Consider the following 25,005-nt stretch of genomic DNA (forward strand, 5'->3'; position numbering starts at 1 on the left):
CCAGGATAACATCATCGCCGAACTTAGCCAGGCTCCTCTAGCTACTCCCCCACCTTTCAGCACAGGTATAGCTCAGCTTCCACCTCATGACTCTCTGCCTCCGTTCTCTATGAATAACCCCTGGAGGGTGGCGTCATACGCCCCCTTCCAGGACGGGCTTATTTCTATTCCGGAGTGTGGAACTCGAAGGATTGAGGACTTCGAGTTCTACCCGGAGGGTCTACAGCCGCCGTTGTCCATTGGCTACGCCAGACTCACTGACGCAGCCATGACGCGAGATGACAAGGTCCCTAAAGAGACAGTCCTCTATTCACGTGACCAGGCTCAAAGAGAATGGCTCAGGTGCTTAGAGGACATGGATTGTTCAAACACGAAGATTCAACCCTTTAAGAGTCCCTTCACCATTTTCACAATGGAAGAGGGAACTCCGCTTCCCTTCCTTACCAAAATCGCTACGGTCACTATCCCAGCGGCCCAAAAGGGGGAGTCGTTACCACAGCTAAAGGAAGCGGACCCCACATCTCCTTTGCTTCCCTCAACCGGAGAATTGTGGGAAGACCTGCCCAACACTTTTTCGGCGGGCAAACTCAAACCAGACTGTGCTATGGATCAGTTTGGTGAGAAGCTGCCTAGACTTCCGGACAGCCTCATTCAGGCGGAGTTTGAGGCCAAGTCTAGGCTAGCCAGGTCTATTAACACCATGGCCATGACAGAAGTGGCTACCATTGCTTACGGTTCCGAGCCACTCTTTAAGCTTATCACCAAGTCACTGACTCAAACGGTACAGTCTGACATGTTTGAGTTCGCCACAGCCAGAACGAATTGTCGGAAGCATGTCCTCCAAGAAGCAACTATTCGGCATGAACCGAATAAGTTTGCTTTCATCAAACATCTTGGGGAGCAGACCTCTTCCCCGATGCAATGGTAAAGGAGGGTCCAGGCGGAAGCTACAAGGCTTAACCAAAGCCTTAAGGATCGTTGGGGTCTCACTGCAAAGAGACGCCAAGACCAAGCAGTGAGGGGTAAGGCTCAGAGGAAACCCAGACGTTTCCAGCCTTACCAAAAGAAACAACAACGCTTCGCCCAGCCTGTTTCGGCTGTTCCGTTGGTGCAGGCGGCCCAACCCTCTACCTCCAAGGCCCAATCACAGCCTATCTATGTGATTTCCCCCCAGCCTCAACCTTCCACCTCTTACGCTGTCTCCCCAGCCTTCAACCAAGTGTTCGAAGGCCAGGCCTTTCAGCAGTATGACCGCTCGGGTAGGGGAGGCAGAGGTAAGCGATCCTTTCGTCAGAGAGGATCAGGAAGGTCCCTTAATAGAGGAAAACACTTCCGGGGAGGCCGCGGAGGTTACCAGCAACAATGAGAACTTCCAGGTAGGAGGGAGGCTGTTTCTCTTCCGCCACCGGTGGGGATTCAGCAAATGGGCACAAAGTATTGTGTCGAAAGGCCTGGGTTGGAGTTGGGTTGCGAATCCGCCCCCACCCAGACCTTTCCTTCAACTTCCATCCAAAGAATTGACGGAGTATGCGGAGGACCTCCTTCAGAAAGGAGCAATAGCGAGAGTCAACAGATTAAAGTTTCAAGGGCGCTTGTTCAGCGTTCCAAAGAAAGGCTCACAAAAAAGAAGGGTAATCTTAGACTTGTCCCGTTTAAACTTGGCCATTCGCTGCGACAAGTTCAAGATGCTCACCATCTCGCAGGTGCGGACCTTACTTCCCCGTGGGGCTGTCACCACCTCTATCGATCTTACAGACGCATACTATCATATCCCTATTGCAAGACACTTTCGCCCTTATCTGGGCTTCAAGATAGGAGATCAAGCATTCTCCTTCAAGGTAGTTCCCTTCGGTCTAAACGTGGCACCCAGGGTGTTCACGAAGTTGGCGGAAGTGGTCGTCCAACAACTAAGGTCGCAAGGGATCATGGTAGTAGCGTATCTCGACGATTGGTTAATTTGGGTGGCTCCAACAGTCGAGGAATGTCGCAAAGCAACACTGAAAGTAATCCAGTTCCTGGAATATCTAGGGTTCAAGATAAACAGGACAAAATCGAGACTCACTCCGGAGTCAAACTTTCAGTGGCTGGGCATTCAATGGAATCTATCCTCCCATACTCTGTCGATTCCATCAGCCAAGAGAAAAGAAATAGCGAAGTCAGTAAAGCAATTTCTAGGACACAAACTTGCTTCAAGGAGAACCCAGGAAAGGATTCTGGGTTCACTCCAATTTGCATCAGTGACAAACATCTTGATGAAAGCCAAACTGAAAGACCTAACCAGAATCTGGCGCTCATGAGCAAATGTCAGTTCCAGGGACAAATTATCATCAGTCCCACAGATTCTGCGGAATCGTCTACGCCCTTGGGCAAAAGTCAAGAACCTGTCAATACAGTACCCCTTCAGTTTCCTCCTCCGGGGATTACCATCCCACACGGACGCTTCATTAAGCGGCTGGGGAGGATATTCTCAGTTCAAGAAGGTTCAAGGAACCTGGTCACCCCAGTTCCGTCAGCTTCACATAAATGTACTGGAAGCAATGGCAGTGTTCTTGACTCTAAAAAGGTTACGTCCGCCAAAGAACTCCCACATAAAGCTAGTTTTAGACAGCGCAGTGGTAGTCCATTGTGTAAACAGGGGAGGCTCCAAGTCACGACATCTGAATCATGTCATGGTAGCCATCTTCTCCCTGGCGGACAAGTTCAGTTGGCACCTCTCCTCCACCCATATAGCTGGAGTGAGAAACGTCATAGCAGATGCTCTATCCCGATCAGTCCCTCTGGAGTCGGAATGGTCACTGGACAACAGTTCGTTCCAATGGATTCTCCGGAGGGTTCCAGGTCTACAAGTGGATCTATTTGCATCCCAAGCAAACCACAAACTCCCATGTTATGTGGCCCCCAACCTGGACCCTCTGGCCTATGCCACGGACGCCCTGTCCATAGACTGGAACAACTGGGAGAAGATTTATGTCTTTCCTCCAGTGAATCTTCTCCTGAAGGTACTGAACAAACTCAGGACGTTCAAGGGTCAAGTAGCTCTAGTAGCCCCAGACTGGCCGAAGAGCAATTGGTACCCTCTCATTCTGGAACTGGGTCTTCGTCCTCTTCGAATTCCCAATCCCAGGCTCTCCCAGTTAGTACAAACGAAGACTGTGTTCGCTTCCTCAGGAATTCTCAAAACCCTAACTTTATGGACTTCATGAAGTTCGCGGCTAAAAGAGACGCGAATATTGATCCTCGAAATATTCTTTTCTTGGAATCTGATAAGAGAGATTCAACTTTGAGACAGTATGATGCTGCAGTCAAAAAGTTGGCATCCTTCCTGAGAGAATCAGATACTAGAATCATGACAATCAATTCAGCTATATCCTTTTTCAGATCTTTATTTGAAAAAGGCTTAGCAGCTAGCACTATTACGACAAACAAGTCGGCCTTGAAAAAGATTTTTCAACTAGGGTTCAGCATAGACTTGACAGACTCTTACTTCTCATCTATTCCCAAGGCTTGTGCTAGACTTAGACCTTCAGTGAGGCCTACGTCAGTGTCGTGGTTCTTAAATGATGTTCTTAAGCTGGCTTCAGAAACAGATAATACGTCATGTTCATTTATAATGCTCTTGAGAAAGACTCTATTTTTGTTAAGCTTGGCTTCAGGAGCTAGAATTTCAGAACTGTCGGCGTTATCCAGAGATCCCAATCATATAGAATTTCTTCCCACAGGGGAAGTTCTACTTTCTCCGGAACGTACTTTTATAGCAAAGAATGAGGATCCTTTGATGAGGTGGGAACCATGGAAGGTTGTACCCCTTCCACAAGATGTTTCTCTTTGTCCAGTATCGACCTTACGAGCCTTTCTGTCCAGGACATCCTCATCCTCTTCGGGTCCCCTCTTTATGAGAGAAAAAGGTGGTACTTTATCTACTAAAGGTATCAGGCAACAAATCCTGTACTTTATTAAGCAAGCCAACCCTGATTCCTTCCCTAAAGTACATGATGTCAGGGCAGTTGCCACCTCAATTAACTATTTCCAACACATGAATTTCGATGATTTAAAAAAGTATACCGGATGGAAATCGCCGACAGTATTTAAGCGTCATTACTTAAAGTCCTTGGAAGCTCTGAAATTTTCAGCAGTTGCGGCGGGTAACATAGTTTCCCCCGACTCTGCTTAATCTTTAGTAGAAGATCCAGTTCTCCTTTCTACCTATCTCACCCAACAGTTTGTCTATACCTGCCATGTTCATCTACGTTTACCTTGAGTCTTAGCTGCTCTTATGATGGTACAGTGGGTGCCCCTTATTTTTTTGCTAGGGTCACTCACAATTGATTGTATATAATGATCTCTTTGATGTGGTCCCCTTATTTTATGCTAGGGTGACACATCTTATTTACAATGGTTACGGGTTTTGTATACTAAGTCATATACATTTCTTTATTATATTATTGTCTAAGTTTGCTCTATTCAATTTATTATTATTAAGCCAATCCTGACTCTTTTCCAAAAGCACATGATGTCAGGGCAGTAGCCACCTCAATTAACTATTTCCAACATATGAACTTCGATGAGTTGAAAAAGTATACTGGATGGAAATCGCCGACAGTGTTCAAACGTCATTACTTAAAGTCCTTGGAAGCTCTGAAGTTTTCAGCAGTAGCAGCGGGTAACATAGTTTCCCCCGACTCTACCTAATCTTTAGTAGAAGATCCAGTCCTCCTTTCTACCTGCCTCACCCAACAGTTCGTCTATTCCTGCCTTGTTCATCTACGGTTACCTTGTGTCTTAGCTGCTTTTATGATGATGTGGTGGGTGTCCCTTATTTTTTTGCTAGGGGCACTCACAATTGATTGTGGATATTGATCTCTTGGATGTCATCCCCTTATTTTTATGCTAGGGGATACATCTTATTTGTAATGGTTACGGGTTTTGTATATTAAGTTATATACATTCCTTTATATGTTATTATTGTTGAGTTTGTTTTGTTCAACTTATTATGTTAATTGCTCTGGATTTCTGATACATATCTTTACACAGATACCATTTTGGTACATATATGCCATATTACCCCTGTATATATGTATATTACCTTAAGTTAAGAAATATTATTAGAATTAAGTTTAATTTCTGGGCTCAGCTCGTGTCGGCCTATGAAAGATCCTTAATATCATTCTTTCTAGGTAAAATTAATCTAAAATTACCAGAGAAAAACAAAATTAAGAAAATGTCAGTAAAACTGACTCGCTCACTCTTAAAAGAAGTGTCGGTATGATAATAGGGGCGAGTGTGGAACACTACCACGAGACATCATCAATTAGAACTTCCAATCAGAATCCCCCCAAGAGAGAGCCGATACAATGGGCGATGCAGCCGGCTACTACTACTACTAGAGGACGCCACGGACAGCAGCGCCCCTAGCGGACATCCTTAATTTTTAGCGCTAACGCCAAGACGTCTTTTTCCTTGTGCTTTGCTATTTGTTGGATTTATCCTATATTCTACCATGGAACGTTCAGCTATTGCCACGGCTAAGTTAAGTAACTCATAAGTAATATTTTACTACATTTTTATCTTCCGGGTACCAGTATTTTCCTCTTAAATAGGTCATATACGGTTCCCTGGTTGTCTCGTGGCGGCGCCATGCTGCCTCGTAAGAATTCCCGGTCCTCCATACTGGGACTTCTTATACTTATGGGCTTACTTTATTACGTTCATTGTTTTTACATCGAGTTTTAGCTAGTTCAGCCCTCCTACCATTTCTCTTAGTTTGGTATTTAGGGCTATTATTATTATTATTCCGGCCCAGCATCCCGGCTCTTGCTCTTCATCGGCTATCGCTGGCTCCGAGTAGGCCTCTGTTTCTTGGAACAGTCTGCCTCCTCCTGGGCTTCTTTCTCTTTTACTAAAAGTGTCTTTTCCATCTTTTCGATGTATTATTTATTACATTTAGGGTGTTAGGCTAGCCTAGGTGCTTGTTCCTTGTATTGGTACAGCCTGGTGGTTCACGTTGGGGGGCCCTCTCACTGGTTGTGTTTGGCTCGCGGCCTAGGCCACTTGCGGTCACGTGTCCCATCGCACCTTACCCATGCCCCCCCGCCCTCCCCTTCTGGTATAGGGAGGAGCTGGGGGACCCCTTGGTTGTCATGACAACCTCAGTTGCCTTCTCTCTCTACTTCTCTGAGGCGGCCAGGGGTTCCTCCCAGCGGGGGGTATGGGGCGACCACTCTTGAGGTACCGAGTCTCCATGCGGTAGTTGGTGAGGCGGGGAGGAGTAGGCCATCCCTCCCCCCCTCCCTCGCTCCCGCCGTGTTACACCGAGATCTATCTCCCCCCTCCCCTGTTGCTCAGCCATCTGCCTCGCTATACGAAAGGAGCCTTCCGTCGCAGCCGGGGCACCTTTGGTTGTAGGTTTCTGGCTCCGCTAGCGGGCGGGGTGGGCACCTCTAGTGGTCGGTTGCTTGCCTACTATATCCTTACATCTCTCCCCCGCTACCGGAAGGGAGCTTGCTTCTTACCTGCGCACTCTTCTAGTAGACGGGCGGAGGGGGGTTGTTGTATTATTATTACTAATTTTAAGGATATACCCTAATTTTACAATGAATTGTTACAGGAAGACAAAATCTCTAAAGAGTCGGTCTTATATAGTAGAGATCATGCTCAGCGGGAATGGGTTCACTGCCTTGAGGACTGGGAGTGTACGAACACCAAACTCCAGGCCTACAAGAGTCCCTTCACTATTTTCGCGACGGAAGAGGAGGTTTCTCTTCCGTTCGCCACGAAATTAGTGGAGAAGTCCCTTCAGGCAGTCCTCAAGGATGAACCCATCCCACAGTTGAGGGAGGCGGAGTCTACTTCTCCACTCTTCCCGGCTTTCGGAGAATTGTGGGAGAACTTGCCAGCTACATTCACGCTTGGTAAACTCAAACCGGACTGCGCCATGGACCAGTTCGGCGAGAAACTACCAAGGCTGCCGGATTCCCTAATCCAGGCAGAGTTTGATGCGCGATCCAGGTTTGGCAGGTCCCTCAATTCCCTTATTATTACGGAAATGGCTGCCCTCTCCTATGCTACGGAACCGCTGTTCAAGATCCTAGCGAAATCTCAGTTCCAGACGGTTCTAACGGACGCTTTTGATTTCTTCCAGGCTAGGAGGAACTGCCGGAAGCATGTCCTACAAGAGTGTACCATTAGGCATGAGCCTAATAGACTCTTAGCCTCTAGCATGTGGGGAGCGGATCTCTTCCCAGAGTCCGCGGTTAACGAAGTACACCACGAAGCTGCTAGGCTCAACCAGAGCCTTAGAGCTAGGTGGGGTATTTCCTCGAAGAGGAAACAGGAGTCCGTTCCCACTGCTGGTAAGAAACAGAAGAAGGCTGGTAAGAGGTTCCAGCCCCATATAAAAAACTCCAGCAACAGCAGCAATTTGTGCAGGCGGTCCCAGTTACCCAACAAGGACAACCTGCTGGTTCCAAGCAGAATCAGCCTATCCTCCTGTTGTCCCCTCAATCTCAGCCATCCACCTCCTACGCTATCTCGCCGGCCTTCAACCCTACATATGAGGCTCAAGGCTACAGTCAGCCGAGAGGTAGGGCGAGAGAGGTTTTACTTTCGTCAGCGTGGCGCAGGAAGGGGGACAAGGAGCAGGCAGTTCAGAGGGGGGCGTGGTGGCCAACCCGCCCATCAACAATGAGGCTCCCCAGGTAGGAGGGAGGCTGTTCCTCTTCCGCCACAGGTGGGGGTTCAGCAATTGGGCACAGAGCATAGTGTCCAAAGGATTGGGCTGGAGTTGGATCAAAGATCCCCCTCCAATCAAATCATTCCACCAGATACCGTCAAAGGAATTGACAGATTACGCGGAAGAACTCCTTCAGAAAGGAGCTATTGCGAGAGTCAAGCATCTAAAATTTCAAGGTCGCTTATTCAGCGTGCCAAAGAAAGGCTCAACAAAAAGAAGGGTAATCTTAGACTTGTCAAAGCTAAACTCTTTCATTCGTTGCGACAAGTTCAAGATGCTTACCCTCTCGCAAGTAAGGACCTTACTTCCGCGTGGAGCCGTCACATGCTCCATCGATCTTACAGACGCATACTATCATATCCCTATAGCCAGGCACTTCCGCCCATTCCCTAGGCTTCAGGCTAGGAAATCAAACATTCTCATTCAAGTGATGCCCTTCGGTCTGAATGTAGCCCCCAGGGTATTCACAAAAAATAGCAGAAGTGGTTGTTCAACAATTGAGAGCTCAGGGAATCATGGTAGCAGCATACCTCGACGATTGGTTGATCTGGGCACCAACAGTCGAGGAATGTCTCAAAGCCACCCAAAAAGTAGTTCACTTTCTGGAACATCTGGGGTTCCAGATAAACAAAACGAAATCCAGACTTACTCCGGAATCTTGTTTTCAGTGGCTAGGAATCCAATGGGATTTGTCTTCCCACAATCTGTCAATTCCAGTGGCCAAACGGAAGGAAATAGCAAAATCTGTCAGGCAATTTCTCAAATGCAAACAAACGTCAAGAAGAAACCAGGAGAGAATCCTAGGGTCTCTTCAGTTTGCTTCGGTAACAGATATCCTTCTGAAAGCAAGGCTGAAAGATATAAATCGAAGTTTGGCGGTCAAGAGCAAACTCCAAATATCGAGACAAGTTGTCAGTAATCCCACAGATCCTCCGCAACCAACTACGGCCTTGGTCAAAGGTAAAGACTTAGCCAAGAAAGTACCCCCCTTCAATATCCCTTCCCAGTGTTAACCATTCACACGGACGCATCCCTGTCCGGGTGGGGGGGATACTCTCAGTTCAAACAGGTTCAGGGGACTTGGTCAGTTCAATTTCGCCAGCTCCACATAAACGTGTTGGAAGCAATGGCAGTTTTTCTTACTCTGAAGAGGCTGCTTCCCCCGAAGAAGTCTCATCTAAGGCTAGTTTTGGACAGTGCAGTGGTAGTTCATTGCATCAACAGAGGAGGTCCAAATCCAAGCATGTGAATCATGTCATGATAGCCATCTTTGCATTAGCAAACAAACACAAATGGCATCTGTCTGCCACTCACCTGGCAGGAGTAAGAAATGTGATAGCAGACGCCCTGTCCCGGTCAGTTCCTCTGGAATCAGAGTGGTCTCTGGACGACGGGTCATTCCAGTGGGTATCCGGAGAGTCCCAGGTCACCAAGTGGATCTCTTCGCCTCACAAGCGAACCACAAGCTCCCTTGCTATGTGGCCCCCAACCTGGACCCTCTGGCTTATGCCACGGACGCCCTGTCGTTGGATTGGAATCAGTGGAGGAGAATTTACATTTTTCCTCCAGTGAATCTTCTCTTGAAAGTCCTAAGCAAACTAAGGTCTTTCAAAGGGATAGTAGCTCTGATTGCACCGGACTGGCCAAGAGCAACTGGTATCCTCTTCTTCTGGAATTGGGTCTCCGACCTCAACGGATCCCCAATCCCAAGCTATCACAATCAGTACAAATGAGGACTGTGTTCGCTTCCTCAGGAATTCTCCAGACCCTAACTTTATGGACTTCATGAAGTTTGCGGCTAATAAAGATGCTGATATTGACCCACAGAATATTCTCTTCTTAGAATCAGATAAGAGAGAGTCAACCATTAGACAATATGACTCAGCTGTTAAAAAATTAGCATCTTCTTGAGAGAATCGAACACTACAACCATGACAGTTAATTTGGCTATATCCTTTTTCAGATCCTTGTTTGAAAAAGGTTTAGCAGCTAGCACGATTACCACTCATAAATCGGCTTTGAAGAAAATCTTTCAAGTAGGTTTTCAGCTAGATCTGACTGAATCTTATTTCACATCTATCCCTAAAGCCTGTGCTAGACTTAGACCTTCTCAGAGGCCTACTACAGTTTCATGGTTCTTAAATGATGTCCTCAAACTAGCTTCAGATACTGACAACTCATCTTGTACATTCATAATGCTCCTGAGGAAGACATTATTCTTATTAAGCCTAGCCTCAGGAGCCAGAATTTCAGAACTGTCGGCTCTATCCAGGGATGCGGGTCATGTGGAATTCCTCCCATCAGGAGAAGTTCTACTTGCTCCGGATCGTAGCTTTTTTAGCCAAAAAATGAGGATCCTCTTGCAAGGTGGGCTCCTTGGAAGGTTATCCCACTTCCACAGGATCCTTCTCTCTGCCCAGTATCAACTCTTAGAGCCTTTCTATCTCGTACTTCTTCAAGATCCTCAGGTGCTCTCTTCATGAGAGAAAAAGGTGGTACCTTGTCAGTAAAAGGTATTAGACAACAAATCCTTTACTTCATTAAACAAGCCAACCCTGAGTCATTCCCAAAAGCACATGATATCAGGGGAGTAGCCACCTCAATTAATTATTTTCAACATATGAACTTTGAGGATCTTAGAAAGTATACTGGATGGAAATCCCCGACAGTCTTTAAACGGCATTATCTAAAGTCCTTGGAATCTTTAAAGTTTTCAGCAGTAGCAGCGGGAAACATTGTTTCCCCTGATACTGTATAGTAGTTGTAGTATAGATCCAGGTCTCCTTTCTACCTACATCATCCAACATGCCTCACCCTATCGCCAGGCTACTCGAATATCATAGCCTTAGCCGTTGAATCATATAGTGGATTGTCCCTTATTTTTTTGCTAGGGACATCCACACTTGTACTGATAATGTACTCCAGTGTACCCTACCCTTATTTTTATGCTAGGGTAGGACACAATGTTTTTTGTACATATATTTTGCCATACTTATATTAATGATGGACTTCAGTGTACCTACCCTTATTTTTATGGTGTAAAGGGTAGGACACAATGAGTTTGTATATTTTGTAAATATGTTAAGTAAATCCTTTTGTTTGTTTATATTACATGCATCTCTGTAATTTACTTTAATTACTATTTAAGTACTTTAAGATTGCTAACGTTCTATTGTTTTACTGTTTAATATAAGTTAGTTTAAGTGCTTAGTTTGTATGCTGTAATTGATTTACTTATATTATATCCATCATTTTACACTGCTTTTCATTGTTCCTTTTTTCCCATCTTGTCTGTTTCTCTGGTACTCTTTCATAGGCCGACACGAGCTGAGCCCAGAAAAGGGATTTTGACGAAGGAAAAATCTATTTCTGGGTGATTGGCTCGTGTCGCCCTATGAAACCCCCCCTGTTTTGGTTTGTTCCCCCCCTTGCAGGACAAGATGTTTTTAGATTAAGGATGTCCGCTAGGGGCGCTGCTGTCCGTGGCGTCCTCTAGTAGTAGTAGTAGCGGCTGCATCGCCCGTTGGTATCGGCTCTCTCTTGGGGGGATTCTGATTGGAAGTTCTAATTGATGATTGTCTCGTGGTAGTGTTCCACACTCGCCCCTATTATCATACCGACACTTCTTTTAAGAGTGAGCGAGTCAGTTTTACTGACATTTTCTTAATTTTGTTTTTCCTCTGGTAATTTTAGATTAATTTTACCTAGAAAGAATGATATTAAGGATCTTTCATAGGCCGACACGAGCCAATCACCCAGAAATAGATTTTTCCTTCGTCAAAATCCCTTTTAAGCATATTTCTATTTTGTATCATTGTGTATATGTATCCTTATTAGCAATTATATTCTTTTATTTTATTTTTCCTTTTATTTGAGACCTCCTTTTGTTTTGTTGATTTCTGTTTACAATCTTGTGCTATTTCTCTGGTACGATTTCGCGCAGCGACACGAGCTGAGCCCAGAAAAGGGATTTTGACGTAAGGAAAAATCTATTTCTGGGCGATTGGCTCGTGTCGCCAGCGAAATCCCGCCCTAACCCATCCGCATCGCCCAAGATTGTCTGCTAACTTCAGGATGGCCACCAGAGGCGCAGCAGTCGGCAGCATGGGATGGAAGTAAAAGTAGTAGTTGCTGCCCACTCTGTGGGTCGGCTCTCCTCTTGGGGGGATTTTGTAGTGGGAGAATTCTATTGGCATTTGGCTCGTGGTAGTGGTCTCACTCGCCATAGTGTTCATACCGACACCCTCTTGGAGGGTGAGCGAGTCAGTTGTACTGACCTTTTTCTTTATTTATTTATTCTCTGGTATGTGTTAGTACATTTACCCTAGAAATAATAGATAAATTAAATATTTATTTTCGCTGGCGACACGAGCCAATCGCCCAGAAATAGATTTTTCCTTACGTCAAAATCCCTTTATAATTGCTTTAATTACTTTGTACATATTAACTATACACAGATGTTAAGCTCAACATATATTCCATGTAAGCCCTGTATATATATGTTAAATTTAAGTTAATTTTAAGAAATATTATTAACCTTAAGTTAATTTTAAGTAATATTTCTATTCTGTATCATTGTGTATATGTATATTTATTAGCAATTATATTTCTTCATTTTATTTTATCTTTTATTGAGACCTTTTTTGTCTGTTTTAGTTGTTCTTTACAATCTTGTGCTATTTCTCTGGTACGATTTCGCGCAGCGACACGAACTGAGCCCAGAAAAGGGATTTTGACGTAAGGAAAAATCTATTCTGGGCGATTGGGTTCGGGTCGCCAGCGAAATCCCACCCTGCCCATCCCAACGCTCAAGATTGTCTGCTAACTTCAGGATGGCCACCAGAGGCGCAGCAGTCGGCAGCATGGGATGGAGTAGTAGTAGTTGCTGCCCACTCTGTGGGTCGGTTCCCCTCTAGTGGGGGTTTTGTAGTGGGAGATTTCTATTGGCAAATGGTTCGTGGTAGTGGTCTCACTCGCCATAGTGTTCATACCGACACCCTCTTGGAGGGTGAGCGAGTCAGTAGTACTGACCTTTTCTTTATTTTATTTATTCTCTGGTATGTGTTAGTACATTTACCTTAGAAATAATGGATTAAAGGATATTTCGCTGGCGACACGAACCAATCGCCCAGAAATAGATTTTTCCTTACGTCAAAATCCCTTTTTACTTTCAAAAATGTCATTTTTTTGGGGGGGTGGGAGCTGTGGGAGTGCAAGCTTCGGTTTGCATTCCCCTCACCAGTCTAGGGGTTTCACCTCTAGACAGGTGCTGTGTCAGACACTTGTTCGTGGGTCACTCTGCGTCCTTGTGTTTCTAACAAATCACGAGCAGCTCTTTCTAACGAATCACAAGCATCTGTAGCTTCTGAAAGATACCCTTCTCACCATCCCAGTTCAGGTACACGGCAAGAGAAAGGACGAGACAGTTATGCGTTTCGTCTTTTTGTGCTAGCACTACTGCCAGCACTCGCTGATTACTCATCAAGTTCCCACCTGGTGTCTCGACTCTGAGGATTTGAACACCTGGGAAATTGGGAAGGAGTTTCCCTTTGGAAGTTATATGGAACTTCTAAGGGAGCACCTCTTTCTGAGGAGGCAGTGGTTCTCTCTTTGGCTCTTTCCACCCTTTAGGCAGAATCCAATTTGCGTTCTCCTGTGGGGTCTCAGGTTTTTGGGACCCTGTTGAATCTCCCTTCAAGGAGAGGAAATCGGGAGTTTTGCACCTCAGGAAAACTCAAGGATTTTCTTTGGGATACAAATACATACCCTCAATTTTCATTCAGTAGAGATCTTAGCACTGATTTGGGAATAGGACTGGGGCTTCCTGTGAATATCTTCATTGCTCGAGGCCCTTGCTCTTCCAGGAGAGACAAGGGTTTTCATAGGGGAGCCACATTCCTTGTTTGTGAGGGTGTTCTCAACTAGATGAATACCTTTTTTTCGGATGAGGAGTTCATTCCAGGTTTTGAGATGCCCAGTCAAGCTCTCTTACCCTCTGCTGCCTTGCCAGAAGTGATTCTTCTTTACCGATCTCAGTTCTCATGCTGTTTCTAGTTGCCGTGAAGGCTACTCCATCTCACAACAAGAGACAGCAAATCTTGGGGACACCACTGTGGTTTCCCCCCAGGCAGTCCCCTATGAGATGTCATCCTTACTCAGCACCAGTCAGCAACCTGTGGGCAATAATGGTGCTAAGGAAAGGGACATTGGCCAAATTTGGATCTCCAGTTTTGTAATTCTCAAAGTTGTCTTAACCCTTAGGAACGAACCTTTATTCGGTTTTGCCTCTCTCTTAGACAGTGATGGATACCCCGGTAAATGTGTTTTCCGGGCAAGGCCTAAGTCTCAGGCTTAGAAGGATGATCTTCTTTCTCTTCTGACAAAGTGTATACATGTGTTTCTCTTTCAAACTTCTTAGTCGGGAAGAAGGCAGAAGGAAGGACACAGAAAGAACACATACATAACGCTGGTACTTGGAACACTGGTACTTGGAAGAAGACTTAGTCTGTCAAGTCTCTGGACTTCATAACAACATAGAGGAGACCCGGTAGTGAGTATCCTGCTTCTTCAGGGTCATGGCTGTCTTCCATAGAATTTCAGCCTCTCCCGTGTTCTCATTTCGAGAGGAGCCAGTTCGGCTAAGACCTAGTTGTCTTTGGTGTCCTTTTATCACCATAGAAGCCTCCCTGTGGGACAGCTCGCTTTCGCTCTCTTCATTAGAGAATGAAGGAGGTCTGCTTTCAGTCCTTAATCCGTTTCCTCTTAAGTATCTTAAGGCTGGTGCTTGATCAACAGGAGCTTTTGAATATACAGTGGTCCCCCCGTATTTGCGGGGGATGGGTACCAGACCCCCCCGGCAAATTGATAGAATCTGCAAATAGTTGGAACCTTTATAAAAACGCTTAAAACTGCCTATTTTGTTAGTTAAAACTCAAGAAAAACCCACTAAAAATGTTTATACCTGGTTTTAAATAGTTTTATCACAAAAAGTGCATTTTATGATGAAATAAAAAAAAACAGGAATTTCAGGAATTTGTGGATATTTCTCAGAAAAATACCGCGAGTAGGCAAATTTCCCGTGAATAATGGGAGGAAATGTTCCAGAGAAAAATCTGTGAATGCATGACTCCACGGATACGGGGGCCTCACTGTATGTACTTGTATATTCTTCTGACATGCGTATGTTATCGGATGCACCGACTGAGTAATAGGTGCATACCTGTCGGTCCGGTGTCTTCAGGTGTGTGACTGAGATAATAAGTATGTACCTCCATCAATATCCTGAAACTCAAGGCAGCCTTTTGGGCCTCCTGAGAGTTTCAGGATTTAATTTTGAGGCACCCATTGGTGTTGTTAAGCAACAATACCACAGTACTAGTGGCATGTATCACAAAACAAGAGGGTTTCATTTCCTTCCTGTTGCAGTTAACATGCAGGTACTCGAGGGTGATGTTTGGGCACCTGATAGCTCTACCTAACAGTAAGCAACTTAGCCTTGGGAGTTGAGTGAGTGGCAGGGTATTGCTTTCTCACACAGAGATTGTTCATCTCAGTATTGTTTCTCCTCAGTCAAGGGTTTACTAATGAGGACCCTCTTTGTCTTGCCATCACAGAGACCTAAGGTCTCTGGGTGGCATTTGACTCTCATTTAGGGTTTCTGTCTCATGCTCAGTGCACTCCCTTGCAAAAATCATCAGATAGAGATATGTCTCAGTAGAATCCTTATCATCTTTCTGTTTACCGCCCATTACAACAGAAGTCTGTAGGTCTTCTGCTCCATCGCACCTGACCCATGGGCCACTGCAATGACTCAGGATGGCCTTTTTACACAAACTCAACAGTTGTCTTTCTACAATTTTCTATTTTGTAAGGTGTTCAACAAACATTGTTCAGCCGGAATTGAAAATAAATAACAGAAACCTTCGCCTGTTGTCCAACTGTATCTTCACAGCTAAAGAGTATCCAGCTTTCCTTGCAAGCATAGGCTTTTTCTCTTCAAAAACTTATCCTCTTATACTAAAGTCAGCCTAACCTAATACTACCACGACCACCTAAGCAGCTAAACCTAAATCCCAACACTTACTCTGTAGTGTTGCCTTCCTCACTAATCAGAAGAACCTTAACCTAAATTAACCTTGCTGTCAGTGAATCAGGAAAACATTTGTTATATACCTTTACTTCATAGTATTTTCATGTTCAACATTAACTTCTTAATTAAACTTTGCTGTCTGTAAATCAGAAAACAATAATTATATTCTCTACTTCAGAGTTTTTATGCATTCAACTTACCTGTCAGATATATACTTAGCTATAGACTCCGTCGTCCCCGATAGAAATTCGAATTTCGCGGCACACTCTACAGGTAGGTCAGGTGATCTACCGCCCCGCCGCTGGTGGTGGGAATAGGAATCATTCCCGTTTTCTAAGACAGATTTTCTCTATCGGCCGTGACAGCAACATTGTTGTTGTTACTCCTGATTTGATTTTCGTGTGTTTTCATCGCTATTGATCTTCTAAGCTGGTTATTTTGGTGACGTATTGGATCTTTGGTTTGGCATACTCTTTCGTGGACTGTTTTTTGGACTTGGTTTTGGATATTTCTCATGATGTCGGATTCTAGCTTTACAGTTAGAAGACAGTGTGTAAATGAGGGATGCATGGTGAGGCTACCGAAAGCTTCGGTAGACCCTCACACAGTTTGTAAGGGGTGTAGAAGGAATGAATGTTCAATTTCTAACACCTGTGATGAATGTGTAAATATGAATGAGGAAGAATGGAAGAATTTAAATTCATATTTAAGGAAATTAGATATGGATAGGGCTAGGAAGGCTTCCTCCAGAAGCGTAAGTAGGTCTCGCTCTAACGAGCCTATTAAATTAACACCTAACCCTAAACCTCTATCTTCTTCCTCTAGTACTAAGACTGCAAATCCGGCAACGGAAATTGCAGATCTTAAAGCTGCGCTACAAAGGATGGAACGTCAAATGCTGACGTTGAAAGGTAAGCACAGTGATAGTGAATTAAGTGTCCCTAGTGCAGTGGAGGGTGCGTCTGATCGGCTTCATCTCGCTCCCAGGCCTAGACCTCTTCCAAGCTCACAGGCCCAGAGGAGAAGGAATGTCAAAAGCCTTACGGAGGTTATGGAGAATCCCCACCGATCAGGCGTCCCCTCGGCAGATTCTGTGACGACCCGAACTGCCAAGGATCGCTATCGAAAAAGCATCCTAAAGAAGTGTTTTTCTTCGTCAGATTCTTCACCGAATGTAAGGGGATGGAGTTCTGATGAACTGTCACGCCCCTTAAAGAGAAGTTGGAAGGCTCCAACTTTGGATTCAAGCCCTGAGCTTTTCTCCGATCTATCACCTTGTGAGAAGAAGAAAAGGAGATTGGTTCCTAAACGGAAATCGGAGTTCCCTTCCGCTTCTAGACATCCCTCACCTGAATCAGGGAAGGAAAAAGAGAATGCAGCTGCGAAAATTATCCTAAATGTGCAGGAGCAACTTTCGGCCTTAGTAGGAGTTTTTACTAAGGAAACTCCCAGGAGAAAGGACTCTTTCCTTCCTATAAAGAAGACGAAGGGAAGGAAAGAAGAAACGGAAGTTTCGGCTTATACTCAGAGGAGTATGAAGAATGCGCCAGATGCGTTTGAGACTCCATACGAGTCAGAAGAGCCAGAAGCGCCAGCCTGGCGAAATGCGCCAGAAGCGCCAGAGGCGCCAGATGCGCCAGAAGCGCCACCCTGCCGAAATGCGCCAGATGCGCCAGAAGCGCCACCCTGCCGAAATGCGCCAGAAGCGCCAGCTTGGCGCAAGGAATCACGAGCGCCAACCCGGCGCAATGAGCCACAAGTGACAAATAAGAGACGGACTTCTTCCAAAAGACAATTAAGCCAAGAGGATTTGTTTAGCTTTCGGAAGGATAAACCTTTACCTGACAGGGACTCTAGTTGTCGCACAAGCGGCCGTATTCCTTGTCAAGACATAGGTGGTTCCGGAGAAAGCGATAGGAGAGGACATCCTTCGTCTGACAGGAGAGAAAGGTGTCGCACAAGCGGCCATCGCTCTTGCCAGGAGAAGGATAAGGTCGTTTTGCAGGATCAACCTATCTCTCGTAGGGACGCAAGTTATCGCACAGGCGGTCGTCGTTCTTGCGAGAGTGGGGTGGATGTTGCAAGAGGCCAGTCTCCTGCTGGAAATAAACAATCCTCTTCGGAATTGGATTTGGAAGAGATTTCGGACTCTGAAGATCACTCGGCTCCGGGTTTGTCAGATTACAAGACGCTGGCAGCCCTCTTACTTCAAGAGTTTGGGGACTCTTTAAGCCCGACTGCTCCTCCTTCTCCAAGGTCCTTATTTACAAGCACGAAGGTCCCGAAACAATCATCTTTTATTAAAATGAAGCCAACCATTTCCATGAACAAGGCTCTCCGATTCGTAGGAAATTGGTTGGAATCCAAGGAGAAGGCGGGGAAGACAGTCTTTACCTGCCCTCCTTCCAGACTATCAGGAAAGAAGGGAATTTGGTACGAGACGGGCAAACCACGGGGTCTAGCTCTCCCGTCCACTGCCGAAGCAGATTTTTCGAATCTGGTAGATTCGTCTAGGAGACAAGCCTTGTCATCAGCAAAGATCACATGGGGGACTTCTGAGATGGACCATCTCCTCAAGGGATTGTTTAATGTCTTAGAAGTTTTTAACTTCTTAGACTGGTCCCTTGGGGTGTTGGCCAAAAAGACACAAGAGAAGGAATCTCTTAGTCCAGAAGTCCTTCATAGTGTTCTTTCCTGTATGGACAAGGCGGTTCAGGATGGATCAGGAGAGGTGGCCTCTCTGTTTGGAACTGGTATTCTGAAGAAGAGAGTCTTATTTAGCTCTTTTCTGACGAAAGCAGTTACTCCTACTCAGAGGTCATCTCTTCTGTATGCTCCTCTGTCGGACCAATTGTTTTCCTTCAAATCTAGTAAAAGATATTTCTCATTCTTTGACAGAAAAGGCCACACAAGATCTCTTGGCCCAATCTGCAAAGAAATCGAGGACTTCGGGTCCTATTAAGAGAGAGACTCGGGCTCCTCAACAGCCCTTTCGAGGGAGTACCTCGGCCAGACCCTCTTTTAAGAGAGGAGTGCAGAAGAGAGGTAGGTCTTCCTTCAGACCTATCAGGAGAGCGAAATGAGACAACAGTCCTTCAAGCACCGGTAGGAGCCAGACTTCGGAAATTTTCCGAAGAATGGGCTCGGAGACAGGCAGAAATTTGGTCCCTTTCCGTGGTAACAAAGGGATATATGATCCCCTTTCGAGACAGACCTCCCTTGACTACGAACCCGAGGGAACTGTCAGCCCAATACAGGGACCCTGCCAAGAAAGAAGCATTATTGCAACTGGTAGAACAGATGTTGCAAAAGGAGGCCATCGAAGTGGTTCGGGATCCGCATTCCCGAGGATTCTACAACCGTCTTTTTCTGGTTCCGAAATCCTCGGGAGGGTGGAGACCGGTCCTGGATATGAGCGCATTGAACCGATTTGTGGAGAACACAAAGTTCTCTATGGAAACATCAAAATCAGTTCTTGCGGCTCTTCGTCCAGGAGATTGGATGGTCTCCTTAGATCTACAAGATGCATACTTTCATGTCCCCCTGCATCCATCATCGAAGAAATATCTCCGATTCATGATGCAGGGGAAAGTATACCAATTCAGAGCCCTATGCTTCGGCCTTTCAACGGCCCCTCAAGTGTTCACGAGGCTAATGTTGCGAGATGGCTACATCTAGAGGGGATAAATATATCCCTTTATCTGGACGATTGGCTAATAAGAGCAAAATCGGAAATTCAGTGGTTGAAGGACTTGGAGAAGACTTTGAACTTGACAAAATCTCTGGGACTGCTCGTGAACCTCGAGAAATCACAATTGATCCCCAGACAGAACATAGTCTATCTGGGGATACAGATGGATTCTCGGGGTTTTCGGGCGTTTCCATCTCAAGACAGAATTACTCGAGGCTTAGAAAAGATCTCGAACTTCTTAGGGAAAGAACGGACCTCGGCGAGGGAATGGCTCAGTCTGCTGGGCACCCTTTCCTCGTTAGAGCAGTTCATTTCCCTGGGAAGATTAAATCTCAGACCTCTGCAATTTTATCTAAAGAGGATGTGGAGTCAAAAGACAGGAGACTTGTCAGACGTTTTTCCCATCCAACAGGGGATAAAATCCGACCTAAAGTGGTGGTTAACCCCATTAACAAGGAACGAAGGGGTGTCCCTCTTGATTCGGAACCCTCACCGAGTGTTGTTTTCCGATGCCTCGGAAACAGGTTGGGGTGAGCAAACACTGGGCGTCCAAAGGAAGTAGCAGGTATTTGGACCAGACAACAAACTACTCTGCACATCAATGCGAAGGAACTCCTGGCAATTCATCTAGCCCTGGAATACTTCGAAGCGGAAGTCAGAGGGGTGGTAGTTCAAGTCAATTCCGACAACACCACAGCTCTGGCTTACATCCGGAATCAAGGGGGCACTCACTCTTTCTCTCTGAACGAAATAGCGAGAGCTCTATTAACCTGGACAGAGGAACGGGGCATTATTCTGCGTACAAGGTTTGTCCAAGGAGTAAAAAACCTAAGGCAGACAGGTTGAGCAGAAAGAACCAGGTTCTCCCGACAGTGGATGCTCCACTCAGGAGTCTGCAGACAAATATGGTCACTCTGGGGGAGACCCCAGATCGACCTGTTTGCCACGTTCCTCTCCAGGAAAATAGACAACTTCTGCTCGCTAGAAGAAGATCCCAGAGCCACAGCGATCGATGCCTTCCTCATGGATTGGTCAGGCATAGATGCATACGCCTTTCCCCCATTCAAATTGCTGGGGGAAGTAGTAAGGAAATTTGTGGCATCGGAGGGAATGAGAATGACTCTAATTGCTCCCTTTTGGCCTTCCCGAATCTGGTTCACAGAGGTACTGGAATGGACGGTGGACTTCCCCCAGATCTCTACCAGAACAGGACAGATCTGCTCAGACAACCCCACTTCGAGAGGTTCCACAAAAACATCCAAAGTCTCTCCCTGACTGCCTTTCGACTATCGAAAGACTGGTCAGAGCGAGAGGCTTTTCAAAGAAAGTGGCAACTTCAATTGCTAGAGCCCGCAGAGCCTCTACCCTGCGGGTCTACCAATCGAAGTGGGAAGTTTTCCGTAGATGGTGTAGGTCGAAGAAGCTGTCCTCTTCCAATACCTCTGTAACCGAAATCGCGGATTTTCTCCTCTTCTTAAGAGAAGAATCCAAATTGGCCGTATCAACTATCAAGGGATATAGGAGCATGCTCTCAGCCGTTTTTAGAAACAGAGGGCTGAATCTCGAGAATAATAAGGATCTTCATGATCTCATCAGGTCTTTCGAGACTACGAAATTGAGATCGTCGATTCCCCCGAGTTGGAACCTGGACGTTGTCCTAAAGTTCTTGATGTCGGACAGGTTCGAACCTATAGATAAAATCTCATTCAGAGATCTTACTAGCAAATGCATATTCCTGTTGGCTCTCGCAACTGCTAAGAGGATCAGTGAATTGCATGCTTTGGACTCTCGGTGGGATTTAGAAAAGACTCGGCTGTCATTTCTTTCCAGGATCTTTTCCTAGCAAAGAATGAGAACCCTTCTAAACCTTGGCCTAGAAGTTTCGAAGTCAAGGGACTCTCTTCTCTGGTAGGAAGAGAGTTGGATCGGTCCCTTTGCCCAGTCAGACCTTAAAATTTTATTTAGAAAAGAAGACACAAGCTTCAGGGATGGTCGACAAGGGTCTTTGGTGTTCGTAAGAAACCCCAAGAGACCTATGTCAAAGAACGCACTGGCATTCTTTGTCAGAAATGTAATTACCGAAGCTCATAGGAATTGCCAAGAGAACTCTTTAAAGCTGCTGAGAGTGAAAGCTCACGAAGTCCGGGCTGTGGCAACTTCCCTTTCTTTTACGAAGAATATGTCCATGAGAAACATTTAGCAGCAACTTATTGGAGGTGCAATTCAGTATTTGCATCCCACTATTTAAAGGATGTTAGAATAACATACGATAAATGTTTCGCTCTTGGACCTTATGTATCAGCGGATACTATGCTGGGAAATGGAGCAGACGCTGATCCTTAAATTTGTTTTTAATATTTTTAATAATTAGTTTTAATATTGTTGTTGAGTTGTGGGTTGCTTGAAAGGATGTTCGGGGATGACTCCTTTCAATCTTAGCACTAACCCCAATGAGGATCAGGTGATCGGGATTAGTGTCGTGCTCTATGATCATGCCAATAGGCAAGGTGTTTTGTCATGTAAGTGGATAGGACCCCATTGACAAAGATCCTAAGGTTCTGAAGCGTAAGTGGGTAAGACCCCTGTAACAGACCATCAAGAACTCTTAGCATGAGGTCACTACCTCGCTGAGGCTCTTGAAGCGATACGGGCTCCTAGGCAGTAGCCATGAAATCTTTCGCTAACACAGGTAGGAATCAAGGTTTTTAATTTTATTACCTACAACATATGTTGTTTCCTGTCTATTTCAGTAGATTAGCTGTCTCTTACCCTCCGCCAAAGGTGCCAATCAGCTAAGTATATATCTGACAGGTAAGTTGAATGCATAAAAATGTTATTGTCATGATACAATAAAGTTTTATGCATACTTACCTGGCAGATATATACGGTGTATGGCCCACCCGACCTCCCCTCAGGAGACAGGTGGAAGAGAAAATCTGTCTTAGAAAACGGGAATGATTCCTATTCCCGCCACCAGCGGCGGGGCGGTAGATCACCTGACCTACCTGTAGAGTGTGCCGCGAAATTCGAATTTCTATCGGGGACGACGAAGTCTATAGCTAAGTATATATCTGCCAGGTAAGTATGCATAAAACTTTATTGTATCATGACAATAACATTTTTCTCTGTTAACATCAACTTCTTAATTAAACCTTGTTGTCAATGAATCAGAGAACAATAGTTACATTCTTTACTTCATAGTTTTTTTTTTTGCATAGTTTTTTTTGCTGTCAAAATCAACCTCTCAATTAAGCCTCTTTCACTTTCTTGATTCACCTTAACCAGTCTTACTCTTTTCTTTTTGTTTCTGTCTCCCTATACTTAAGGCTTCCAACTGAGCCAAGAGCCCATCAACTTTATATATCCACCAAGAGCCCTTGGTTCTTCAGACTGGCAGTTTTCTGTTTCTTCATCCTATATCCTTTATCAAGTGCTTTATCTCTTCCTTTTTTTTTTAAACAGCTCTACCATGGTTCAGGTAAATGGGGAGCACATCACTCTACCCTGTCATACTCAGTAAACTAAAAAAAATAACTTTCTATATACATTCATAAGTAACACAGCATAAAAAATAATATATATTTAATAAATTAATATATATACTCCACATTCAGCCCATCACAATGCCTTTGGAAGAATCATCAGACAGATTTGTTTCTCAGGACTGCATCTGGTCTCTCTCCAGCATTGGTAAAGAGGATAGATGATATGCACAGATCTCTGTTAATATCTCCCTTTAAAAGGTGGGTATTGATGACTCGACTCCATCACAGATATGTATGAACTCCGAATCATTCAGCATCTGTTGCCAGGTTCGAGTCCTTCATGATCCCCTATGCCTTGGCCTTTGTAATCGATGACCCAGATGAATTATTCTTTGTCATATTAGCATGTTTGATATACTTTCGTAAGGCTAGACATCCTTGACATGGATGTCAATAAACTTGCTCTGGTACTGACTTGCCAAGGGAGAAGTGTCTAAGGACACGTCTTCTAATTTTGCGAGGAGATCAGGAGGAGGTTCTCTGCTTCTCTGCCGCCAGCAACGGTGTCACCGTATGCTCTCCCCAAGAGTGCACAGTATCAGTGACTTACATGGTCCTTTCCTCACATTCTGAAGAATATGTCGGCCTGGAAGATAGATGTCTAATTAGGACCACATTTATTTCTTTCTACCTTCAGGTTTTTGCCAAAAGTCCTTGGAATCTTTTGTCCTTGGACCTGTTGTGGCTGCTCAACAAGTTTTTTTTTGTTTTCACTCGGCTTCTTGCAGAGGACAGGTTGCATCTTTTTAAGATATGCAGTTCTAGGGTGAGAAAGATTCAAGAGTGTCTGGCCTCTCCTCCTCCTTCTCCTCCCTTGTTCTTCTACTTCTCTGCCTTCGGGCTGAGAATAGGACTTGAACCCACACTTGCTGGACTGACATGTGATGTGGTAAGCATATTGTTAGAATCATAGAAGCAATCTCGCTCCTTCCTCTTGCAAGGGAAGGGGACTGGCAATAAGGCAAACCCTTCCCGGATCTTTGCTTTAATGCCTCCAACTCTTAATACTCTAACCAGCCGTTTTTGTATGTTATGATTCCTCACCCATTCGAAAAGGCACAGAAGTCTGACTCTTGATCCTACAGGTCTTATACTTTGATCAAATTGTCATAGTAGGGGTACTCCTTGCTCTTTCAACCAGGGGTAGCACCCAGGTGTGTTGAACTCCAGTCAGTTCAAGAGACTCACCCAGATTTCTCCCTCCAACCAGTGAGTCTTCCTATTGTAAGGGACTGAGTGTTTGTATATTGTGTAGGAACAAATCACAGTTTTTAAAAACAGGTTATATTTTTCCTGAGTATACAAATCTGAGGTCCCTCACACTAATACCCACCTAGTGGTACTCATCAATCTGAAACCTGGGCTGAAAGGCAAAGTGGAAGGTTTACATCCGGGCAGGCAGGTCTCCCCATCTACCAGATGGTAGTTACTTCGTAATCACCTGGTTCAAGAGCTAATGGCTTTGTTCCACCTTCGCCATAAGCCTATTCTTATTACATACAAAGGACCTCAGGTTTGTACAGTTAGGAAAAATACATTTACTTGTAAAAATTAGGTTTTTTTGGTCATTGCTCTGTATTCTAAATTTTTCAATAAAATTTATAAATATTCTTTCATGGTAAGAGTTTTGTGACATGATATTGTATGGCCTTAAATAAAATAACAGATTTTGAGATTCAAACGAGCATTCAAATTCATATTTACTTTTTAGGCACTTCAATGTAAAATAAAAATCAGAATGTGCCAGCTGAAAGTTATTTTGTCTTTAGAATTTGGTAGAAAAAAATGGAATTTCTTCCAAGATTTTGAAGTTAACAAATGTTTTTTTCTAAATGTTAGGTACTTCAAATTCTAGTATGCTAGTTATAGAACATTCATATACAATAAATTTGTACTGCTGTATGAATCCCTTCATTGCTTAAACATACTTGATGCCTCCTCTGAGTTATTA

At 44.8% G+C, this 25,005-nt stretch overlaps 1 protein-coding gene across 3 annotated transcripts in view; it reads left to right on the plus strand.

Moving 5' to 3' along the window:
• LOC135218382 (uncharacterized) overlaps positions 1–25,005 on the plus strand; it is a 230,388-nt gene that overhangs the window by 51,502 nt on the left and 153,881 nt on the right. The window lies entirely within an intron of this gene.

The sequence above is a fragment of the Macrobrachium nipponense genome, chromosome 9 (assembly GCF_015104395.2).
Source record: "Macrobrachium nipponense isolate FS-2020 chromosome 9, ASM1510439v2, whole genome shotgun sequence".
NCBI classification, from domain to species: Eukaryota; Metazoa; Arthropoda; class Malacostraca; order Decapoda; family Palaemonidae; genus Macrobrachium; species Macrobrachium nipponense.